The sequence below is a fragment of the Triturus cristatus genome, chromosome 5_2, assembly GCF_964204655.1.
Source record: "Triturus cristatus chromosome 5_2, aTriCri1.1, whole genome shotgun sequence".
Taxonomy (NCBI): domain Eukaryota; kingdom Metazoa; phylum Chordata; class Amphibia; order Caudata; family Salamandridae; genus Triturus; species Triturus cristatus.
In genome coordinates, this window is record NC_140588.1 from 1,026,900,519 (window position 1) to 1,026,917,028 (window position 16,510).

At 46.6% G+C, this 16,510-nt stretch overlaps 1 long non-coding RNA gene across 1 annotated transcript in view; it reads left to right on the forward strand.

Annotated features, from left to right (window-relative positions):
• The window catches only part of LOC146829619 (uncharacterized), a 431,894-nt gene extending 418,938 nt beyond the window's left edge, over positions 1–12,956 (forward strand). The window contains exon 8 of the long non-coding RNA XR_014962024.1: positions 12,858–12,956. This is a non-coding gene — a long non-coding RNA (uncharacterized LOC146829619). The remainder of the gene's footprint in view (positions 1–12,857) is intronic.
• Positions 12,957–16,510: the final 3,554 nt, after the last annotated feature.

Below are 16,510 nucleotides of genomic sequence, written 5' to 3' on the forward strand. Positions count from 1 at the left end.
GCAGAGGATGCTGTGTTAGCTACCCTCCCTCGTGCTTTGTGGGCCACCTCGGATACTGATGTGGGACGGATGGTGATTCCGCCTGTTCACATTAGTGTCCAGGAGGGGGAAGAGGCTCTTATACAGATTGTGCAGGATTTGATTAAGGTGGGAGTAGTGGAGGAAGTTCCCTACAACGTCTGTAATAGCCCGATTCTACCCATTTTGAAAAAGGATACGGATGCCAAAGTCTATCGGTTTATAATTGATTTGAGGGAAGTAAACAAGATCGTGATACCTCAGTACCCAGTGGTTTCTGATATCACGACGTTGCTTACTTTGGTCCCACCTACGGCGACCACGTTTTCAGTTATTGATTTGAAAAATGCTTTCTTTTCGATTCCTATTCATCCAGATAGCCGATACCTTTTTGGTTTCACTCTAAATAATAGGTCTTATCGCTTTTGTAGAATCCCTCAGGGCTACACGGAAAGCCCTAGCATTTACAGTCAAGCTTTGAAAAGACAATTGGACTCCTTTGTTCTGCCCGAGGGTGTCGCCCTCATTCAATATGTCGATGACATCTTGCTGGCGGCCGACACTCCGGAGTTGTGTGAAACGAGTACGTTGTCCTTGCTTTCCTTTTTGGCATCCCACAATCACAAAGTATCTCGGAAGAAATTGCAGTTCTGTAGACCAAAGGTGACTTATCTGGGTCACCTTTTGTCTAAGGAGGGGCGTGCACTCACACCAGATCGTATTCAAGTAATTTTGGACACGCCAGTACCTTCCACGCAGAAGGACGTGCGTGCATTTTTGGGTCTTGTTTCTTTTTGTAGGCAATGGATATTAGGGTTCTCACACATAGCCAAACCATTATTAGCCCTTTTGACAAAAGACACACCTATTCCGCTTCCTTGGTCGAATGAGTGTGACGCTGCTTTTCAGCAATTACGACAGGCCCTTTGTTCAGCACCAGTGTTAGGGACCCCTGATTATACCAAACCTTTTTCGCTGTATGTGCATGAGAAAGATGGATGTGCATTATCAGTTTTAGTGCAGATGCACGGCGACAAGCAGCGCCCTTGTGCATATTTTTCGGCTGTACTTGACCCTGTTGCCCGAGCATTGCCTGGTTGTTTTCGTTCGGTTGCGGCGACAGCTGTGTCAATACGCCAAAGTGAGGGAATTGTGTTATCTCATAAGCTGCTGGTATTAGTTCCCCATGCTGTTGATGCCCTGCTTAATCAGACAAAGACGCAGCATTTGACCAGTGCCCGTTTAACGGGATATGAGCTGACTCTTTTGGCTCCTCATATTACGTTAAAAAGGTGTGTAACGTTAAATCCGGCCACATTGTTGCCATACCCCGAGACTCAGTCTGAAGCATGGAAAGCACATGACTGTATTCTTGTGACTGAGGAACAAACAAAGGGTCGTATTGATCTCCAGGATACGCCCTTTCCAGATGTAGATGGAGAACTGTGGGTGGACGGATCATGCCTGAAGCTACCAGATGGTACGACTTCAGCAGCGTATGCAATTACCACATTGCAAACAATAGTGGAGACAGCACGCATACCACAGAAATCAGCTCAAGCAGCGGAACTGATAGCATTAACACGAGCATGTGAGCTCAGTATAGGATTGTGTGTGAATGTTTATACAGATAGCCGGTATGCCTTCGGAGTAGCGCACGATTTCGGCCTGCTCTGGAAGGAGAGAGGGTTTTTAACGTCACATGGAGTACAAATAATGCATGGGGAGTTAGTTCACAATCTTTTAACTGCATTGACATATCCGAGGAAAATTGCTATCATTAAATGTAGTGCCCATAAGAAAGTAGTTGATAAAGTTGGAGAAGGGAATGCGTTAGCAGACCGGGTGGCACGGGAGACTGCGATGCAGCCCGGTGCTACTGCCATGTATGTAGTGAAGTCGCAAGTAGAAAGATGGCACGATGCGAAGGAAGAAGTGCGAGAAATACAGAGGACCGCTTCTGATAAAGAACGGGAGCAATGGTCCAGTGAGGGAGAATTGGATGATGAGGGTTGCTGGAGAAATAAGCAGATGGATAGATGGAAATTACCCACGGCTTTTGTACAACCTATGGTTCAGATGGCACATGGACTAGCACATGTTGGAGCTTCCGCAATTATAAAATTGCTTACCCAAGTCTGGGAGCATCCAGAGATTGCTAGCACGGCAAAGAGGGTGGTGCAGACCTGTATGATCTGCCTGAGGTACAACCCAGGAAAGGGTACTCGAACTCCAGCAGGAGGATTTGTAACACCTACTGCACCCTTTGAGGTTTTGCAGATGGATTACATCCAGCTTGAGCGCTGTAACAATTTGAAGTATGTTCGAGTAGTGGTTTGTGCCTTTAGCAAATGGGTTGAGGCATACCCCACGAAAGACAATACTGCAATGACTACAGCCAAGATGCTGTTGAAGGAGTTCTTCCCTCGATATGGCGTTTGTAGACTTCTGTGGAGTGATAACGGACCCCACTTTATAGCGGATGTTATAAAGTATGTTTTGAAGGGTCTGGGCATCACCCAGAAGTTCCACGCAGTGTTTCACCCTCAGTCTGCAGGACTAGTCGAGAAGTACAATGGTACACTGAAGCTCAAGATCGCTAAAATCCAAGCTTCGACGTCTTTGACTTGGCCAGATGCTTTACCGCTGGCGTTATTGTCAATTAGATCGGTACCGCACTCTCGAACCGGTCTTACACCGTACGAGATTGTCTTTGGACGCCCAATGAATATTTGGGGTCCACCAAAACCTAAGACTGTGTATGATGTACCTTGTGTAATGATGAATGATTATCTGGCGCAGTTAACGGATAACTTGGTTTCTATTCATCAACAGGTCCGGGAGGCTCTCCCTGATCGGTCCACCGGTGAAGGACATAGTCTCCGGCCTGGCGACTATGTCATGGTGAAGATCTTTGACAGGACGAACAGCTTGGAGCCGAGATGGGTTGGTCCTGAGCAGGTTCTGCTTGCAACGAGGACGGCTGTGCGAGTTTCCAACAGAAAGAATTGGATCCATTCCCTGCACTGCCGCAAAGTACCGCCCGGATTGGTGGAGTCTGCTGTATTGACCGATCAATGAGAAATTCTGGCTGCAGAGAAAGGCCGTGCTGGGGAACCGCACGACACTGAGGAGCTCTTCCCGGACCACGCGACTCCTGGAGGAAAGCGATATCATCTCAGGCCAAGGAAGTGAATTCTTCAGTACCGGGACATGTTGTCAGAACGGCCCTTGGGTTAGTGAAACGGAGAGCCAATGAGGCAAGGGGGGGGTATCAGCCCTGCATTAGTGTAGCGACACCCGTCTTGGCCCGTTGGTGAAGAAATCGACCGCTGCCTAAGGGGAAGAGTTCTGACAAACCTTTTAGTTTCAGGAAGATATTGATCCTTTATTCTGACATGGAGAAAAAGAAAATCCTTTGTGCAACAGGTTTTATGCTTACAGTAGCTATTGTGGGGATAACCATATGGTTTGTGGAGGATGTGACTCCTGCTCGAAAGTTACTTGTGTTGACTACTCCCGTGCCTGAGGAGCACTACTTCTATACCCTTCCGTATCAAGAATTGAAGCATTGTCAGTCTTATTTGAATAACACTTTCATCCAGATGTTGCATCATACCCACGTTGCCACGAATGCTACGAACTGTTGGATATGTGGTATGATGCCAGCTCACCAGAAGAAAGGAGGAACGCCATTCATACCTCTTCCTTTCTCTCATAATGGCTCTTGTAGAGCATGGTACACTTTGCTTTTTGCCACCCGGAAACCCACAGTGGGACGATTACTCTTCAGACTCAATAAAGAATGTCACCAGGATAAAGATGGATATCCGCAAGCGAATGGGACAATTTGGGAATGGGAAGAGTATCGACCAGACAATGAATCGATTCCTTATATTTTCACGAACACTAGAGACACTGTGGGAAAAGACAGATTTGTGATTCAAGTGGCACAAGCTCAAGCGGACCTGTGTGTCCAGAGTGTGGGTTATATTCCTGTTGGTGTTAGTGATTGCATTACCATATTAAACATCGACGGGTTGAATAACAGTACCTTTTTAGCATCCCATAATACATACTTCGTATGTGGAAATAAAGGTTATTACCGTTTGCCAGCCGGTTGGTCTGGAGTATGTTATGTAGCCTTTCTATTGCCCCCTGTATTTTTGGCACCTGCATCCCATCATAAGGATTTGAAGTTGTTAAATAATGTGACTGTAAATAGGTATAAACGTACTCTATCAATTGATGATGTGGATCAGACTGACACTAGCCTGCAGCAGTATATTGATTTTAATTTAGGATTGTTTTTCTTCGTTGGGGCTGCCCTAAATAGTAGGAAAGTTCGAAGGTTAACAAGAGTGGTAGAGGCTGTGACAAACCAAACCGCTGCTGCTCTTGGGAATCTTACGGAAGAATTACAGATTACTAGAATTGTTGCATTGCAGAATCGTATGGTGTTAGATGTTATGTTAGCCGATCGAGGTGGAGCTTGTAAAATTATCGGAAGCAGTTGTTGTGTGTTTATCCCTGACCACACGCCGTCAGTTTATAATGCCATCAACAGGTTGCATAAAATTGCAGCTGAAATCCATACAGAAAACGGCACTTGGTCCTTTTCTGGATGGTTTTGGGCATTGATCACTGCTTGGGGGTGGAAGGTTTTAACTGGTCTTTGTATAATAGTAGCAGTTCTGTTTTCTTGTTGCATCTGTGTCCAATGTGGTCCCTTGCTCTGTTCCTTATGTGTATCATTCTGTATTCCCGATAAGAAAGCTATTGCCGATGTCACTTATCAGAAACATTTAGCTAAAGAAGTAAAGGAAATGATGACAATTGACGTATATGATGATTATCCTAACAAACCGGATGTCTTCAGTAAATGCTGAAAGGGTCGTCTGTTGTAAATTGAAACGACGATGTGATTAAGCATTTACTAAAGACATGAATTCTCCTTCCTTAGAATATGTCTCGTTCGTTATGTTGACTAAAGTCTGGACTCCATTTTGTATTGTCATGTCTCCACGTGCTCAACACGAGAAGAGTCCTATCTTCGTGTTAGTTGCTCTTGCAATCTGCCTAGTAACAGTCTATAAATAGTTCCTTTGTCCGTCCGGCGCATGCCCAGACTCGACCACATCTGTTATCAGTTAGTCCTTGCTTGACCATGTTTTCGCGGGCTCAAGGAGTGTGTCAGCTCCGCCCACATATTGATCTTGTATCGAAAATGTCCATAAAAGGTAATGAATTTCGCTCTATGTTGTATCCACCCACTTATGAGCCCCTCTGTTGTGTATAAAAGGGGACCGTGTACGCTAGTCCTTTGTGCTACTCTATGCAATACTGAAGAGTGTTGTATGGATTGTAGGACCACCCTTAAGGGTTAATAAACTTTGTCTTTGTACTTTGCAGTTTCCGTGCCAACTTTCTTATAGATTCCATTGCAGGAGAGCGAACCCTTGTGTCCTGCGGGCCTAGCTGGGGCCTGTATTCATCACACTGATAAAACAGTGGAGGCCGCTACTCCTCCCACCTGGCAGTGAAGACCTGAAAACCCTCCCCCTGCACCTCAGAGCCTCACCATCGCTCCAGCAGTTCAGGAAGGACCACAAGACCTCGCTGTTCAACCAACAAGCAGCATGATCCAGCAGCATGAATCCCACACCGCCTCGAGACCCTTATGTGTGAAGCAGCTGAGCTTTACAAACCCTGACTGATTGATAGTAATTACCCTTCCCACTACATGTATGACACATTATGAGGACTAGCCACATATGGAAGGTTTATTTGAAGAGTGTTATAAAACTATAAGGTAGATCATGTGACTTGGCATACAAGGTCTGTTTTCTTAGTCCACTGAGAACAGTAGAGCCTGGAGAATAGTTCATGATCTATTTGGGAAGTGACCTTAGCAGGAAGAGAGTAAGCTACCTTGAAATCATGGCACACAGAGACCTGTCTCAGTACATCACTAACTGATCCTGAAGACAGCCTACAGGTAACCAAAGACTCATCCACTTTACCACATTGTCAAAAGACAAAATACAATATATTTAATTAAGGTTTCTTGTATAGTGCCATATTCCAGCAACCAGTTCTGCTCGCTTTCAGAGCACCTATTAAACAAGGATTAATTACAGTGAGTCCTAAGGCTATGAAAAGGCACTAGAGGTTCACTGAAGCAAAATTAATGTGCAAGGAACATCCAGTCAGGAGACAACTTTCAAGCAGACGTACGAATCACTAGCACAGCGTACCAACGACCCCATGGGCCGTGGCATAAGCAAGGAAAATCGCCCCTTTGGCTGCTGCTCAGGAAGTCAAATATAGCAATTATCAGGGTTCAATGGGCCCCTGAGGGTTTTGGGTCTCAGTACCACTGTACTTGCTGAACCAATGGTAACTATGCCCCTAGTATGGACAGAGAAGGCTGCTTCACTAATTGCAAACTGAGGACTAGTTAAACTAGTTTTCTCTGCTAGTCAGATGACAAGCACTGGAATGTAATTAAAGAAATGATCAAGAAGCCAGTCTCCTACCAAGGTCTCTGCAAAAGGGCATTAGATTGAGTTAACATGGGTAGGCACTGCCATCCTATTCCAGGCGTCCATCCATAGGTGCTTGCATTTCATGTCTGCCTCAACGCCATATAAACAGACATAACCAAATGCCAAGTACATTCAAACACTCGATGTTTTAAAGATTTGTGCAGGCAGATCCACTCATTAGATCACAAGTATCAGCTTCATACTCTGTTTTCATGATTGTTGATAAGTAATTGTAATCATTTTAATGAATCTTTAATATTACGTCTAACACCTCGTACCCTGCTCTCCTCTTCCCCCCAATACGATTGTGCCTCCCAAGTTACACCTCCAAAAGTCACCATGCCTCCCCTCAGCCACAAGTAAACACCGCGCCTGCACTCCTGACTCACTCTTCCCTCAACATACAGCGCCGATCTGTACCACTCCCTACTTCTGGCGCACGGTGACCACCTCTCCGACCCGCGCCCTCTCAGAGATGAATCGTGAGGCTCTCTCTCACGATTCATCATGCCCTCCCTTCCCATGACCACCAGAATACCTCCAGCTCGCCACCTCACATGGCTTACCTCCACCCAGACCCAAAGCACACACCATCTACAATAACATCCTCACCCAACCTTCCCCACGCCCCCGGCTCCTCACCCCCACGGGCTGGGATACATTCCTACGCCTGATCTGCCCTCCTCAGGGCTCCCCACACCCTCGTCCAATGGCTCACCTTCCCTCGGGTTCACTCTGCAGTGGCACACGCTGACCTCCTCACTCCCCCTCCCCATGCCCTGACCCTCGGGCTGCTCACCTCGCAGCTGGCACCAAAGGTTGCACACTGGCATGCTATCCTCTGCAAGGCGGCCTTTCTTGCCCAGGGTCTCTAGGCGCGCCGGTGCATGGCCTCGGCCGGTCTCGGTGCTGCTCGCTGCACGCCGGGCACGGGTGCTGCCACCCCTCCTGCCGCCAGTGATGCGTGGTGCTTCTGTAACCCCTTCGCTGCAGGACTCGCGGGCACTGAGCATGCCCGCGCATGCGAGCCTCCAGAGGTGCCAGATCTGGACTATTAAAACAAGCTCGATTTTCCTGGAAAAAAAGTTCTAAACAAGCACAAGACCTACCAGAAGAGCCCGAAACAAGGCCGACCCCACACAAAGAACAGACTGGGTTAGAAAGGAAAAGAGTATAAGAACAACCATTCAGCGTGCATCACATTGGATTTAGCACGCCTCAGTCGTTCATGCGCCAAATCCCTGCCAGGGGCCGCCACGAATATGTATTGTATCCGATTCCTCATGGTGGCCCCTGGGGTTTGGTGGCCCTGTGGAGGTGCACAGCTTGCACATGCCTAAGGCCGCCCCTGATAAGTGTAATTATAAATGCACAAAAAACCGTAATTTGAGCATCATGTGCCAAGGATTAGTGAATAACAAACCTGTTCGTGACTGGTTTGCAAGCACTACACCAGCTTTTAACAATACATTAAGATATAAAAAAAAGAATTAGCAAACATTGCAGTGCGATGGGATAAGATAGAAATGACTATTTTTTTACATTTGAATTGCAATTCTCAAAAAGTGATTTCCAATCACCAGTTCACAAATACTATGTACAAAGCAAATAGGAAATAATTTTGAGAAAATCAAATGGTAAACTAGTTTCAAAGAGCAAAGGGGACCATAAATGTATTCCAAAGTTGCACAATTGCGGTTTTCTCTGCAGTGCTGGAGAGTGAGCAGTGCTGCAGGGTGAGCGCACGCCAGGTCAGCACAGAAGGTGGAGGAATCATACTATTGTGCACACTGGCAGATCAGCAGGGTAGGTGTAGGAGTGAGACTATTGTGTGCACTGGCAGATCAGCAGGGAAGGCGGAGGAGTAAAACTAAAGAGTGCACTGGCAGATCAGCAGAGAAGGTGAGGGAGAAGAGTATTGTGCACACTGGCAGATCAGCAGAGAAGGTGGAGGAGTGAGAGGATATATTATGTGCAATGGCAGATCAGCGGAAGAGGTGGAAGTGTGAGAAAATTGTGTGAAATGGCAGATTATCAGAGAATGGGGAGGAGTGAGACTATTGTGAGTACTGGCAGATCAGCAGGGAAGGTGGAGGAGTGAGAGGATTTACTGCGTACAATGGCAGATCAGCAGAGAAGGTGGAGCAGTGAGAGACTATTGTGCGCACTGGCAGATCAGCAGAGAAGGTGGAGGAGTGGGATTATTGTGTGCACTGGCAGATCAGCAGAGAAGGCGGAGGAGTGTGACTACAGCACACACTGGCAGATCAGCAGGGTAGGTGGAGGCGTGAGATTAATGTGCATGCTGGCTGATCAGCAGAGGAAGTGGAGGAGTGAGACTATTGTATGCACTGGCAGATCAGCAGAGTAGATGGAGGAGTGAGACTATTGTGTGCTCTGCCAGATCAGCTAGGAAGGTGGAGGAGTGATACTATTGTGCACACTGGCAGATCAGCAGAGAAGGTGGTAGAGTGAGACTATAGCGTGCACTGAAAGACAGCTGAGAAGGTGGAGGACTAAGACTATTGTACACACTAGCATATCAGCAGAGAAGGTGAAGGAGTGAGACTATAGCAGTCACTGGCTGAGGCGCAGAAAAGGAGGAGGAGTGGGGCTATTGTGCGCACTGACAGATCAGCAGAGAAGATGGAGGAGTGAGACTATAGCCTGCACCGGCAGATCAGCAGGGAAGGTGGAGGAGTGACACTATAGAGTGCACTGGCAGATCAGCAGGGAAGTCCAAGGAGTGAGACTATTGTGCACACATGCTGATCAGCAGAGAAGGTGGAGGAGTGAGAATGTAGCGTACACTGGCAGATAAGCAGAGAAGGTGGAGAAGTGAGGCCATTGTGCACATTGGCAGATCAGCAGGGAAGGTGGTGATGTGTGCACTGGCAGATGAGCAGAAAAGGCCAAGGAGTGAGACTATAGCACGCACTGGCAGATCAGCAGACAAGGCGGAGGAGTGAGCCTATTGTACACACTAGCACATGAGCAGAGCAGGTGGAGAAGTGAGACTATTGTGTGAATTGGAAGATGAGCAGAGAACTTGGAGGAGTGAGACTATTGTGCGCACTGACATATGAGCAGAGAAGGTGGAGGAGTGAGACTATAGCACACACTGGCCGATCAGCATGAAAGGTGGAGGATTGAGACTATAGAGTGCACTGGCATATCAGCAGAGAAGGTGGAGGAGAGAGACTAATGTGGGTACTGGCAGATCAGCAGAGGAAGTGGAGGAGTGAGACTATTGTGTGCACTGGCAGATCAGCAGAGAAGATGGAGGAGTGAGACTATTGTGTGCTCTGCCAGATCAGCTGGGAAGGCGGAGGAGTGAGACTATTGCTCACACTGGCAGATCACCAGAGAAGGTGGAGGAGTGAGACTATAGTGTGCACTTGCAGACAGCAGAGAAGGTGGAGGAGTGAGAATATTGTACACGTTGGCAGATCAGCCGAGAAAGTGGAGGAGTGAGACTATAAAGTGCACTAGCAGATCAGCAGGGAAGTCCAAGGAGTGAGACTATTGTGCACAAGCAGATCAGCAGTGAAGTCCAAGGAGTGAGACTATTGTGCACACTGGCCGATCAGCAGAGTAGGTGGAGAAGTGAGACAATTGCGTGCACTGAAAGATGAGCAGAGAACTTGGAGGAGTGAGACTATTGTGCGCACTGACAGATCAGCAGAGAAGACGGAGGAGTGAGACTATAGTGCACACTGACAGATCAGCAGAGAAGGCGGAGGAGTGAGACTATAGCGGGCACTGGAAGATGAGCAGAGAAGGCAGAGGAGTGAGACTATAGCGGGCACTTGCAGATCAGCAGAGAAGGCAGAGGAGTGAGACTATAGCGGGCACTGGCAGATCAGCAGAGAAGGCAGAGGAGTTAGATTATATAATTCACTGGCAGATCAGCAAAGAAGGTGAAGGAGGGAGACTATAGAATTCACTGGCAGATCAGCAGAAAAGGCAGAGGAGTGAGGCTATAGAGTGCACTGGCAGATCAACAGGTAAGGCAGAGGAGTAAGACTATAGAGTGCACTGGCAGATCAGCAGAGAAGGCGGAGGAGTGAGACTATATAGTGCACTGGCAGATCAGCAGGGAATGCATAGGATTGAGACTATAGCATGCACCGGAAGATCAGCAGAGAAGGCGTAGGAGTGAGGCTAAGGCACACACTGGCAAATCAGCAGGGAAGGTGGAGGAGTGACTCTATAGAGTTTACTGGTAAATCAGCAAAGAAGAGGAGTGAGACTATTGTGCGTGCTGGCAGATCAGCAGGGAAGGGCGGAGGAGTGAGACTATAGTGCGGGTTGGCAGATCAGCAGGGAAGGTGGAGAAGTGAGACTATAGTGTGCACTGGAAGATCGGCAGAGAAGGCGGAGGGGTGAGACTATATAGTGCACTGGCAGATCAGCAGGGAAGGCGTAGGAGTGAGACTATAGAATTCACTGGCAGATCAGCAGAGAAGGTGAAGGAGTGAGACTATAGAATTCACTGGCAGACCAGCAGAGAAGTGGAGGAGTGAGACTATAGAATTCACTGGCAGATCAGCAGAGAAGGTGGAGGAGTGAGACTATAGAATTCACTGGCAGATCAGCAGAGAAGGTGGAGGAGTGAGACTATAGAATTCACTGGCAGATCAGCAGGGAAAGCAGAGGAGTGAGGTTATAGAGTGCACTGGCAGATCAACATGGAAGGCGGAGGAGTGAGACTATAGAGTGCATTGGCAGATCAGAGAAGGCGGAGGAGTGAGACTATAGAGTGCACTGGCAGATCAGCAGAGAAGGCGGAGGAGTGAGACTATAGAATTAACTGGCAGATCAGCAGAGAAGGTGGAGGAGTGAGACTATAGAATTCACTGGCAGATCAGCAGAGAAGGCAGAGGAGTGAGGCTATAGAGTGCAGTGGCAGATCAACATGGAAGGCGGAGGAGTGAGACTATAGAATGCACTGGCTGATCAGCAGAGAAGGCGGAGGAGTGAGACTATATAGTGCACTGGCAGATCAGCAGGGAAGGCATAGGATTGAGACTATAGCATGAACCGGAAGATCAGCAGAGAAGGCGGAGGAGTGAGACTAAGGCACACACTGGCTAATCAGCAGGGAAGGTGGAGGAGTGACTATATAGAGTTTACTGGTAAATCAGCAAAGAAGAGGAGTACTGGCAGATCAGCAGGGAAGGCGGAGGAGTGAGACTATAGTGCGGGTTGACAGATCAGCAGGGAAGGTGGAGAAGTGAGACTATAGTCTGCACTGGAAGATCGGCAGAGAAGGCGGAGGGGTGAGACTATATAGTGTACTGGCAGATCAGCAGGGAAGGCGTAGGAGTGAGACTATAGAGTGTACTGACAGATCAGCAGAGAAGGTGAAGGAGTGAGACTATTGTGTGTACTCGGAGATCAGCAGAGGAAGTGGAGGAGTGAGACTACTGTGTGCACTGGCAGATCAGAAGAGAAGGTGGAGGAATAAGAGGATTTTCAAAGGGTGACTGTTAGATCGAACAGAAGAAAAGATAAGAATAGACCACGTAGGCATTTGATGATTGACCTGATAGATGGACTGCAGCCCGCTCTAGGCAGGCAGACTCCCAGTGGCAGGCAACGCCTTCACAGATGCGGGTCCCGTGTACCTCACATCCACTGGCATCAGGAGGCGACCAGGCTATTCTAGCAGGTGCTGGTGGCTTATGACAGTGTGTGCTATGAAGAGTGACACTCATAGCCTTCTTGGTGGCCTGCTGTCGAGTATGCTCTTCTGGAGCACATCCCCTCGCGCTCCTGCAGGTCGGCAGAATACAGAGGTTCAATGTTCTGCTAAAGCACATTTTCATAACCTAGCGGGGTGTACTGATGGTACCCCATTCTTCTTATGTCCCCCATCTGGAATGCATATCTGTATAGGAAGGGAGAAGAGAGTGCTGGAGCAGAGTTTTCTGTTGGAAATTTATCGAGTTTTAAGCTTCAGTTTTGTTTATATGTTATGATTAAAATTACTAATTTATAATCACTAATTATCAGTTTTGTTGAAAGTCTAAATTAACCAACATTACTAATGAGAGAAACTACACGTGGGAATGCATATATGTTGCTTAATAATTTGTGCAATTTAATTAAATGAGTATCGCAAAAATGCCATTTGTTTTGAGTTTGCGCTTTTAAAATAATGCGTGCTAATGCTTCTTTGTGTTGCAGACGGCTAGGTAATAACATACACATAAGGGTATTAGTGGGGATTAACACTGTATAATCATTATGATGTGGTAACGTTGTTTTGTGTTTCTTTTAATTAAGATGGTCCGTTTTGGCCTAAACAAAGATGGCTGCTATTTACAGCCTGCGCTCGAGTGATTGAGATGTGACGAGAGGCCTTGCTGAACATGGTTGAAAGTCACCTGACCACAGCCTCTGTCTGATTTAAAAGTTTCCGTGAGGACAGCAGCTCCGGGCATGCTTCCAATTGCCCTTGGAAAAGAATAAAGCCACAATGAACAATGATAAATCTGCGGTGGCTCTGCTATGGTAACAAGGAAGAGCATTCATAAATGTATCGCTTGCAAACTCGAGTTTCCTTCTTCCGTGTTTTATTTTTGTGATTTTTCCTGAGCGGAGGTTTTTTAAATGTTACCAAGTGACATCCTTTCCTGCTCGCTCTGCTCAGCGGCTCAATGGACATTCAGAATTTGTTTGTAACTTTATTTTTGCTAGTTTTGTTATAAATATACTAGACTAGAGAGGGTCTGGGTCATTGCATTTTGGATTTTTGAGGCCACTTCTTCCTGAACCTATGCTGAGGACGGCAGCTCGAGAGACTTTACCGAGAGACCTGTCCTGACCCATTTAGCTAGAATAGGTAACTATGAGAATAATGATTTTGCTATTGATTGACTTTCATTTGAACTAATTTAGATAAACAACCATTTGTTTGAATTCCAGTGTCGGGTGGTTATTTCTTTGTCATTTATTGGGTTTCAAATGTATTTCCTATGTTTAAAATCATGACTCAGGACAATATCTTTATTGTCGCATTGACCTCGTTTAGATGCAGATTGGTTTAGGTTTCTCTCCTATATTCAGTGTGGATAGAGTAATAGTGTGAATTTCAGTGTGATGGGCCCTAGCGTACGATGAGTGTATGTGCGTGCGACTGTGAATTTACTCTGTCCGTGGAAGTAGGGAGAATTTATATGCGCCGATCTGCAGCAGTTTCCTGCAGGTCGGCAGAATACAGAGGTTCAATGTTCTGCTACAGCACATTTTCATCACCTAGCGGGGTGTACTGATGGTACCCCATTCTTCTTATGTCCCCCATCTGGAATGCATATCTGTATAGGAAGGGAGAAGAGAGCACTCACTTAGGATACAGGTGGCGCATGTATACTCACAGACAGAGTGGCACGGTACCCTGGCAGCACAGTGGATCTTTTATGAGCCACCACTCGGCACTGTATGACCGGCTGGCATAAGAGTTCAGTGACCGGGTCAGTCGTAGCACCTTATGGTAAAATGTGTGTTGACATTGTAGTGCAAAAATGTGTAATGTTGTATACTTTTAAGCTGATATTGTCTATACCTATAATGCTGCCCACATGCAGAGCACGAGAATAAGTGAAAGGCCATTTGGGCTACTGAAAGGTAGTCAGGTGCCTGCAGTAAATTGGGGGGCCACTTGAATATGATCCAGGGACATGGTGCAAACTAAGTACAACATCATAATGTGGAAAGGAGTCCCCATTGAACCAGACAATGATAAATCAGATGAGGATGACAGGGGCCAGCCGCAGCCCCCTCCCTCAGGGCAGGGTGCAGCAGGAGCGCGAGGAGGGGCTGCATCGCAGACTGGTGTGACAAACAAACCGTTTGGAAGCGCTTTGTCTCAATCGCGAAGTATAAATAAAATCACCAATAATTATGCGGTTGAACTACCTGTTCACAGATCCGGAAAAGGAATATGAAGGTAACAATGAATCAAACCTACCGACAGAGATCACTCAAAAACAACTGTACCTAATACACCGAGAAATAAAAAGAAAAATGGTAAAATCCATCAATAAATAGTGTTTGTGTGTTTATCTTGTCTGAGTGTCTCTGTGCATGGCACTGGATTCCACGGTTCCATCCCTCACCGCATTGGTTCCTCTTGCGCCTGACTGGGGCTGCCTCCGAGGCCACAGCTGCACCAGTGACACTTGAGTCCACTTCACTTTTCCTCACCACAGAGGCAGATCTACTTGCTGCATTAGGTGTCTGCAATTCCCCTGGTGGTTCATTCATTTGGCTACTTTTCTTCCAAAAACATCACTATGACTCACTAGTTCCTCCTCCATATTGGCATTATGTCTGCACAAGGATGTCGTTGCTGAGACTAGTCTTTCAACAGAGTGCTTTGAAGCCTGCATGCACTTGTTTTTGTGCTTCTGTCTACATCTCTTTGCAGCCAAGTCAGCAGCCATGACTTGACAAATGTCCTTGACTGCTTTTGTTGAATGAGACATGCCTGGTCTGATAACCCCATGCCTCTGTCACACGTGGCTCTGATCTGTGTATGTAGGAACTCTAACATACATATTTGTCCAGGTTATTGAAATGAGTAGCATTCGAGATACATAATGCTACTTCCATTTCCAGGTGTTGGACAACTTGCCAGTAGCACCTGCTCTGTCTAGCTACTGAGTGCTGTGTTTCTGTGTCCCAAGTTGGCTGGAAGCTTGGGTGCGGTTGTACGCCTCGGGGGAGTGATTTGAGGAGCCATCACTGGCTTTGTTAGCCGTGTTTAGCACATGGACCGGTGTCTGATGTCATTGGTGGTATGTGTTTGTGACCACACTGAATTCCCTTTCCTTGGGCCTGTCCTTCCTGAGCAGGTCGATCTGTGAGAGAAGACGTCATCTGTTTTCTTATTCAATTTGTTATACACTTCTCCTTAGAAATGTGCATGTTTGTGTCCCAGCATGAAAGCCCATATGTGACATTGTTGAGAAGATGGTGGCTAATCATCGGGTAACATTTCTACAGATGACTGAAGTAACGATTGATTAACAATACATTTTACAGAGCCAATACAATTGTATTACTATTCCTAAGCAGTACATATACAGGACACATAGGCTCCATTACCCATGATGCATTGCTTTTGGAATGCTAAAAACCACATATGGATTTCAATGCAGAACAATTTACGTGATGATTATGTGTGTCCAAAAATATTTGCTATTTTGAATGGGACAAAGTAGGCTAAGCACAACCCACAATCCAAATTTGTTTTAACTAACTTATCTGTTTGTGTAGGTACAGGAGCTGATGTGTCAATGTTTGGAACTCGGCCACTGCCTCTGGCTGAAGGGTTGACTCTATGAACTTCCATAGGTGGTGCTGATGGGCTAGAATGGGCCCTCCTCTTGCACCTACTTACTGCCTCCTGCTTGCTATTCTCCTTTTGGTCCTGGAATGGAGGTCACACCATTGTTTTTTAATTCAGAACTCCTGTTAGGCACCCCCATGAATACTAGGGCTTGTATTTGCCTCCAGTTAGTTTGTCCAGTTGCCTTAGCTACTGTATGTGAGGTCTTCACAAAAAGTTTGTCATTTTCAGCCACACACTCATCAACCAGAATCTCCAATTCATGGTCAATACAAATTCTTTTTGTATTCAAGCCCCGCTCCCGGCCCTCTTCCTTTGGTTCCTGGATTACCAGTAGATTTGCTTATTTATGTACACTGCTAATGTTTGGACCTCTGTTCCTTTCCCAGACCTTCTTACTGTTCAGCACTGCTTCTCCCTGACTTCCTGTGTCACTGATGTCATCAATTCCTGTCTATATGACACTTGTTATTTGAACTAGGTTGCGCAATTTGCGACTGACGATATACAATTTGCGATGCATACAGAATCCCAATTTGGAAATCAGAATTTGGCATTTGTGAATGCTAGAAAACCTCTATGTAGT